The sequence below is a fragment of the Podarcis melisellensis genome (assembly GCF_964234715.1).
Source record: "Podarcis melisellensis genome assembly, chromosome: 12".
In the NCBI taxonomy this organism is placed as follows: domain Eukaryota; kingdom Metazoa; phylum Chordata; class Lepidosauria; order Squamata; family Lacertidae; genus Podarcis; species Podarcis melisellensis.
The window spans coordinates 17038477-17047691 of NC_138544.1; the positions used below are offsets into that span (position 1 = coordinate 17038477).

Here is a 9215-nt window from a genome sequence, read left to right on the forward strand (position 1 = left end):
CGCCCTCCACGCTCACACACTGCCATGGCTGCCTCTTCCACACCCAGCCACTTCCTCTGCTGCATGCCCGCTAATGTGCCCGCCTCCTCCACAACTGCCCACCACTATAGCCAGGCACAGAGGAAGTGGCGACAGACAATCAGGTAGAGGAAACAATCAGGTGGTATACGGGCAATTTATCCGGAAGATATTTGTATTTCGAGGAGTTAGTTATCTGACTTGGCTGCCCTCTTCCTGCCCCCTGTTCCTTCCTTTTCCCCTATCATTTGTGAAGCTCTTTGACGGCTGAGAACATCCTTTAATGTCCTAGTCCTAACCTGTTGGAAGGAAGTGATATTGCTGGGTACAGTGGTACCTCGGGTTAAGAACTTAATTTGTTCTGGAGGTCCATTCCTAACCTGAAACTGTTCTTAACCTGAGGTACCACTTTAGCTAATGGGGCCTCCTGCTGCCGCCACGTGATTTCTGTTCTCATCCTGAAGCAAAGTTCTTAACCTGAGGTAATATTTCTGGGTTAGTGGAGTCTGTAACCTGAAGCTTCTGTAACTCGAGGTACCACTGTACTTTCTTTGGTTTGGAGAACGTGAGGTACTGGGAGAGGTAGGCTAATTAATAATCTTCACGTAGCTAGTCTGGCAAGCCACACAGGCCAACATGCTAGCTATCTATAAATCAGATGGTGTTGGGCATAGTATTTTAGAAGCTCGTGCACAGACTGATAGCCGCAGGGCTGTGCAAACTAAGGCTACCTGGGGAGTCACTTCACCACTTCTTGAGAGCTTCTGAGTGGCAGATTGAGGTGCATGCTTGGTATGTATATCTTGCAAAACTTGTGCTTTGTATTGCCGCTGAATCTCATTTTGAAAGAACCACCTTACATTTGGCAAGCCAGGTGGGCACGGGTGACACTGGGTGGGCATGGTGGAAGCTGTATCTGCTTCCTGTGCCAACCACCTCAACTCGCCTCACGGGCAGGCCGGCCCTGTGTTTGATCACCTTTCCCTAGAAGGCTTGCCAAAGTGGCAGTGGGGAGATTCTTTTTCTCAGCAAGAAAAGGAAAGCCGCCAGTGCGAATCACGATTCTGCTCCACCGAAACTTCGAAAGTGAGCCTGTGAGTTTAATATATAATGAACTGAAGAAACTTCTTAATTACACATTCCCGAAAAAAATGGAAGCCTTTCTATTAGGGATCACAGGGGAGGAAGTTAAGAAGGAGGACCATAAACTATTCCAATAGGCTACTGCAGCAGCTAGAATACTGGTAGCTCAAAAATGGAAATTACAGGAGACCCCAACGATAATGGAATGTCAGGCTAAATTTTTTGAGTATACAGAATTAGCTAAAATGGCCTACAGAATTCGAGACCAAAAAGGGACAAAGTTTGAAGAAGAGTGGGGTAAATTTGTGGCATATATAAGATCTAACTGTAGAAATTTAAAGACTACAGCAGGGTTGATATAAATCCTGTGATGTGTTTAGTAGGTGTAATGGGAATTGGGGTTGCTCGTGCGTAAGTTGCCGCTACTCTTGGCAAAGTTGCCTGGTTAAACCTTTCCCTGGCTGCACAGCCCTTACTCCGCGGCTGTGTCAGTCACTGGCAGAATCCGTCAGTGGGCGTTTCCTGAACTTCTTCCAGCATAAAAGCTCCTTGACACCAAGTCGCCGCCTAGCCTCCCTGCGCGGAAGTCTTCTGCGCAGGGTGGGCGTGGCCAGCGGAGGACCTGTGCTCTCCCCGCTGGTCTCTGTGGAAGAGTCCTGGAGCCATCTCTACGAAGTCCTTCCCTGCTCCCCTTTCTTCCTGGTGTCACGCTGATTTCCTTCCCCAGTGGAAGAGTTCCCTCTCTCCCTGCTGGGCCCTTCTCCGGCATCGCTGGAGAGCCTCCCCTCCACTCCTGGCTCCGATGGCAGTTCCCTGACAGTAGGTGAATAAGAATCTACAAGAGAAGACATATATTAAGAAAACCGAAGCGGGAAGGAAGGAAGTCTGGGCGTGAATATACGCAGTGTAAATAAGCTGACATAAAATGATGAATGTAAAAGATTGTTTTATTTTGTTTTATTTTTGTTTGTGAAAAATTTAATAAAAAGCAATTTTAAAAAAAATGAAAGTGAACCTGTGAGTGATCACTTCATGCGTTGCTGTAGAAAGAAAGAAAGAAAGAAAGAAAGAAAGAAAGAAAGAAAGAAAGAAAGAAAGAAAGATGCCTATAAATTTGATAGAATCAAGCCATTTTGATTTGCCTCGGGTTGATAAATCTTTGGCATATTGGCTCAACAAAGTTTACTATCCCACTAATAGAGTATCTTTAGTGCATTAAGTAATTCAGGCAGAAAAATTCAGATCATGTGTCGTTAATGTCAGCAAAGAATCCTTCATGCCTGAAAAATTACCTTGTCAAGCTTTCTTCGTCTCTTTCCATTATGAGGTTTGTAGCCTAAATGTTTCTAGCCTTGAGGGACAAGAGGTTATATTGTATCCAATATTATTTTCAGTGTATTATAGTTACTAATAATTTGGAATCATATCGCCCATCTTGGGATTTTCTGTCTGCCCTTTGACACTCTGCTAACCAACTCTGCAATGTTAATGAATGTGTCAAGATTGCGAGAAGGATCCCTGGCGTGCAGTGGTTCAGCAGAATGCAAACCTGAAGCTTATGCGCTTAGAAAAGAAGTATAATTTTAATTTGCAATAAATGTATCAGAGGGGTGACCAAAATATGCCTGAGAATAAAGTTCAGCAGTTGACTAATATTTGAAGTTTAATGTTTTATTTGCATTTTCTAATCTAACACCGCACACACGCATTCGCTAAAATTGCATTAGTCCCTGTGCACAAGAACTGAATCGCGTCGCAAAAATTAATAACTTCCAGCCGGTGAGTTCATACTTCAGGGGTGATTGAGTCTCTTGTGCAGCCGTGTAAAAATATTTCATAATGCTTATCTGTCATTTCTCATTCCGTTTAGAGCAGGGAATGTCATTCCCAAACCAAATCTGCATCTACCTTGCAGAAGGGGGCAAAGAAATACAATTTACTAGTAAATACCGGCTTTCATACCGAAAGCAGAGATGCTTCCCCTTCACTCCCCGCAGGATGGCCAAGGGGGTGAAGGAAGAATTCCCATGACCTTCCATTCTGTCAGGTTGTGAACTCCAGCCCCGCTCTGCCCCTCTCAGTCTAAGAACCATTGGACGGATGTAAACAAGCATCTCACAGCTTTGCAGCCTTTGGGAGACAGGGCCAGCCCAACTCATTTTGCTGCCTGAGGTGAAGGACAAGTTCATTATTTAGAACAGGGTTGTCCAATGCACAGCCCAAGAGCTGCATGCAGCCATCAAGGCCATTTTTGGTGGCCCTCAGCAACGTTTGACCCCCCAGCCCTTGCACTGCCTTCCTAAAGGCACTGGGCTTTGGGAAAATAATAATAATAATAACATTTATGTATGTATGTATGTATGTATGTATGTATGTACCGCCCATCTGGCTGAGTTTCCCCAGCCATTCTGAGCCGCTCCCAACAGAATATTAAAAACACAATAAAACATCAAACATTCAAAACTTCCCTAAGCAGGGCAGCCTTGAGATGTCTTCTAAAAGCCATATAGTTGTTTATTTCCTTGACATCTGAGGAGAGGGCATTCCACAGGGCGGGTGCCACTACTAAGAAGACCCTCTGCCTGGTTCCCTGTAACCTTACTTCTCGCAGGGAGGGAACAACCAGAAGGCCCTCAGAGGTGGACCTCAGTGTCCGGGCAGAGCAATCAGAGTGGAGACGCTCCTTCAGGTATACTGGGCTGAGGCCTTTTAGGACTTTAAAGGTCAGCACCAACACTTTGAATTTTACTCGGAAACGTACTGGGAGCCAATGTAGGTCTTTCAGGTCCGGTCTTATATGGTCTTGGCGGCCACTCCCAGTCACCAGTCTAGTTGCCGCTAGAGAGCTAGGGCTTTGACAGGGCCCTGCCTTGTTAGCACTTTCCCAGCTTTGGAAAAGAGGTGGTAAGGCTCTAGGACCCTGCCAGAGCCTCATGCCTCCTTCCCAAAGCCCGGCACCTCGCTAATCCAGCTTTGGGAAGACAACACAAGGGCTGGGTGGGTGTGTTAAATTTTGGCCTTGCTCCCTCCCCCTATGCACAATAAGAGAGTGTGCGGCCTCGGGTTCCAAGTAGAAGTACTCTTGCGGCCTACTTGGTATGAAAAGTTGAGCTGCCCTGATTTAGAGCTTTGTTTATTTATTGCAATTATATCCCCACTTGCCCCCCAAGGAGCTCTCTAGGTGGTAAAATTCGCATTATTTCTCTGGCCACTTTTGCCTCTGCCCTTGCCTGCTTTGGCCCCAGCTCTCCCCACCACTGGTTTGGTTGTCCCCAAGGGAATATGGCTGCTAGACTAGGAAAGATTCCCCACTCCCATTAGAGACGCAAGTATCTTAGTGAGCTCTTGAGCTAAGCATTCTCTGAATGGAATCCTAAGTGCAGATGCTTTGAAATTTCATTGTTGCTTCCCTTGTTATTTTTGGCCATGACATTTGTCTGCCTATGGTAAGGAGTTTTCATAACTTGGTTGAGAAAAGGCTTGCACTCAAGCCCTCGAGCTAAGTCAGGAGTAAGACTCGGAAATGTACTTAAAGAGTGTCAGAGCAAGCGAAATGAATTCACTATGGCCTGACCTTTCCTTTCACTCAATTTTATTTGGAACAGAATTCTGCCTCTGTACATCTAGGATAATAGCGCAGTGGAATACACTACTCTGTGCTTTTCTTTTCAAAACATCACCACCTCATTGTATAGCCAGATTCACAAGTTATTTGTTAAGGTGCCACGCTTGCATTGTGATTTATATTTGTTCTGTGCTTTAACTTGGTGAGAAAGACCACTCCATTGAGTTTTGCAGTGAACTTGCACATAGGCGCCGACTCCATGGGGCTTGAGGGGGCCCGAGCCCCCTCAAAAATTCGTTTGGGGGGGCTCCGCCCCCCCAATAATCTCCGGCGCCCCTCCAGCAGAGCGCCATCGCCGCCCCTCCCCCAGCCCAAAATGCACAGGGAGGGGCGGGCTGCATGCCTCCTGCCCTCCCTCCCGAGCAAAAGCTCCACCCAATTTCCTTTGGAGCTGATTAATAGGCGCAGCACGCTCTCCCCTATTCGCTCACGAGGAGGCGGCGCCACTTTATTTGCATATTCATGAGCTTATTTATTATTCATGAGCTTTCCCGGGCCCCCCCAATATTTTTTATAAGTCCGCGTCCCTGAACTTGCATGCCCTTGGGCTTTTCCTAACACCGTTTTAATGCAAGGGGAAGTATTTTCAAATATCCCTAGCAGATTGTCTCATATTGGATGCTAATGGGTAGAGCCTCCCTTGAGTTTTTAATTTTTGTACAGCGTAGAAATATTTGATGACTGGTTCATTACAGTGGTACCTCGCAAGACGAAAAACGTGCAAGACGAAAAACGCGCAAGACGAAAGAGTTTTCCGTTTTTTGAGTCGTTCCGCAAGATGAATTTCCCTATGGGCTTGCTTCGCAAGACGAAACGTCTTGCGAGTTCTTGCAAGTTTGTTTCCTTTTTCTTAAAGCCGCTAAGCTGTTAATAGCCGCTAAGCCGCTAATAGCCGTGCTTCGCAAGACGAAAAAACCGCAAGACGAAGAGACTCGCGGAACGGATTAATTTCGTCCTGCGAGGCACCACTGTATTTTTAAATTTATTTATACAATAACCTCCACTGCATTACGGGGTATCTTTGGGAGAAGAAAAACCTAAGGAGTAAACCCTACACAAATCCTGCAGCCAGGCTGATGCAAAACATATTGCTCTGCTTTCCTTTGGACCACCTCAGTGAGGCTGAGAATGAGAAGGGGGTCTGGTCGTCTGGGCAGTCCAGGACCTCCATACACACTGCCCAGGCTTGCACCATGGCGAGGTCACTTTGGTGCTGCTAATGCAGCGGTTTGACTTCACCCCCGGAGGTGCACTCCATTGTCTCTCAAGATGCCAACAACAAGCAACAACAATACTATTACAGTGGAACCTTGGTTGTCGAAGACTGTTCGAATTCCGAAATGTTCGACAACAATTGCTGGCCGGCAAATTCCGTTTAAAAAATGGAGAAATGTGCCACGGAAGCCATTTGACTTCCGAGGCGCGTTTGAAAACAAAAGTACAGTACGTAATTTGTTCTGGAGGTCCGTTCCTAACCTGAAACTGTTCTTAACCTGAAGCACCACTTTAGCTAATGGGGCCTCCTGCTGCTGCCGCGCTGCCGGAGCACGATTTCTGTTCTCATCCTGAAGCAAAGTTCTTAACCTGAGGTACTATTTCTGGGTTAGTGGAGTCTGTAAGCTGAAGCGTATGTAACCTGAAGCGTATGTAACCCAATGTACCATTGTATTCACTTCCAGGTTGTCAGCATCCGGGTTCCGAATTGTTCAGCTTCCAAAGCGTTCAACAACCAAGGTTCCACTGTACATTCTTTTTTTTTTAATGATTTTTATTAGTTTTCCAAACATGCAAAAAACAAGACAAAACAAAACACATATATCAAAAACAAACAACAACAAATAAAATTCCTTACCTCCCTTTCACCGCATCCTTATTTTACCATTTTTTTTTGCAACCCTTCAATCAGTTTTCTAATCAACTCTCTTTTAGATTTACTTAAGATTAACATTTACAGCTGTAATTCTTTGTTTCTTACCCCTTAACATCTTATCAGTCCTCAATTTTACAACAATTTTTAAGATATATTTTAAATTTTCCCCGTTCCTCCTCCACTGTCTCTTTCCTCTGGTCACGGACTCTGCCGGTCATCTCTGCCAGTCCCATATATTCCGTCACCTTCGTCTGCCATTCTTCCAGAGTAGGTAGTTCTTGCATCTTCCAATACTTTGCCAACAGGATTCTTGCTGCTGTGGTTGCATACATAAAGAATGTCTTATCCTTCTTTGGTACCAGTTGGCCGACCATGCCCAAGAGGAAAGCCTCTGGTTTCTTTACAAATGTCCACTTAAGGACTTTCTTAATTTCATTATAGATCATTTCCCAGTAGGCCTTAATCTTTGGGCAGGTCCACCAAAGGTGGTAGAAAGTTCCTTCAGATTCCTTACATTTCCATCCACTGTACATTCTTGTTGTTTGTTTAGACCCTGCTTCTATGTTTGTATTATTCTTCTTAGCTACAAGCAGGGCAGCAGGAGTAACTGAGCTACAGGGAGCCAACAAATTGACCACTTTCAGCTGCTCATATCAAACTATTTGCAAACCATTTTCGTTTGCCCACAGCCCCTTATATAGTTCCTTCCTTTGTGCACTGGCAATCAAACTAGGAAGCCTCTAATTAACTGCAGACCCCCTTTCTTTGCTCTCCGGGATGAAAAGCATCCTCTCCCTGGGATGTTTTGCAGAAGTGGCTTTGTGGAAGACTTGCTGAGGTGCACTGAGCAGGAAGCTGTCCTGGCAGAAGGAAGATGTTCAGTAGAACATGCCGAGATCGATCAAGCAAACCGTGTCCCATGCCAGGAGGAAGGGAAAATCATCCCAGAGCCAGCCGCAACTCTGATCCCCATGCCCAGTATGAAGAGCTATTTGAAGTTGAGCATGAAAGCAAATGCTGTCAGCTTTGCCAAGCTGACAGCACATTCTCCTAGCACGTGACACCCCTCCTGCCTTAAAATCCATCTCCAGGCATGCCTATCTCTTCAGAAAAGGGAGAAAAGGTGTGTGTGTGTTGTGGAAGGAGCAAAAGATATGCTAAAAACCTCTTCCTCACCACAGTGTGTTCCTATTCAGGCATTGGGGATGCAGTCCCCACCCCCCTCCAGAAACTCATACAGTTTCAGCAAACATACTGAAGGGGGGAATAAGACTTCTCACCATTGAATTTTGCAGTATGAGAAGTACACTTGAGTTCCACTGAATCAATGATTTTGTCACTCAATGCTTAGATCAGCCACCTGCTTCTTTTGAAGTATATATCTCCCTACCGATCAATGGCGCTGAGTCCAAGTACCAGTTCCATTCCTTTCAGAAGCACAATGAACACTTTTGGGGGGGGGGCGGCAGAGATTGATGCAAAAATTGCTGCGGATAGTAGTGCCTGCTGCTTTTGTTCAAATAAGATCCTGTGCTTTTTGCATGCTTGCGGATGCTGGGGATTGAATGCTCACCTTTCCCCCATTCCCTGTTGCTGCCACTCCTTCTTTGGAGAGAAATTACCTCTCCTGAGCAACCCGGCTGGTGAATTCTGCTCCAGCTGACTTTTCCAGACCATCTTCAGAGGCAGCCCTATGTATAAATTCCAAAGATTCCCTATCAGCTGCTTTTGCAGTAGTAAGGAGACATCATTAGAGGTAAAAAAAATATATTATCAACATTTATTAATCATCAATCACTATGATCGGAACCATATAATGTAAAAGAAAAAGAAAACAGGAAGTAAAGCAATACATTTTATCTTCTCTAATGAGATAGATGAGCCTGGTGGAGATGATAATCACTGGGTTGGTGAGTTTTGAGTCTTAAGTTGCTGTGCTCTTTGATATTCAGCAGGTTTCTCTGTTTGCTCAGAAGATCACTTACCGTATTTTTCACTCTATAAGACGCACCAGACCACAAGACGCACATAGTTTTTGGAGGAGGAAAACAAGAAAAAAAATATTCTGAATCTCAGAAGCCAGAACAGCAAGAGGGATCGCTGCGCAGTGAAAGCAGCAATCCCTCTTGCTGTTCTGGCTTCTGGGATAGCTGCGCAGCCTGCATTCGCTCCATAAGACGCACACACATTTCCCCTTACGTTTTAGGAGGGAAAAAGTGAGTCTTATAGAGCAAAAAATACGGTACATTGCTGGATCCAGCTGTGACCAGGTACAAAGCTGGAAATGCAAAGTTTTTCTTTTCTACTCCAGACCCCTTTTGACCCCCTAGATCTTTTCCTACTCCCTACCTACACATTCCTATTGACCCCAGGGGAAACCCTGCTCTAGTCAGCAAAGACTTCTAAGGTGTGGAATGGCTCCATCCATCCTGACTGGCCATTGGCTTCCCTGACCAGGAAGTACTATAGAGACTTCCTGTTCAGGCTGGGACTTCACCCAACCTTTAGCTGTGTTCAAGTATGTCTACTCCTGATCTGTGCTCTGCAGCTCTGGGTTCCTGCTCTTTTGCTCAGCAGCTACCTATGATCCGCAGAGGCTTTTGTATGATCTGGCCCAAG

The 9215-nt window shown here is 45.5% G+C and overlaps 1 long non-coding RNA gene across 1 annotated transcript; it reads left to right on the forward strand.

Annotated features, from left to right (window-relative positions):
• Window positions 1-610: 610 nt before the first annotated feature.
• On the forward strand, window positions 611-2754 carry LOC309353874. Its single transcript, XR_014162103.1, has 2 exons — window positions 611-1484; window positions 1925-2754. It is a non-coding gene; the product is annotated as an uncharacterized lncRNA (long non-coding RNA).
• The last annotated feature ends 6461 nt before the right edge of the window (window positions 2755-9215 follow it).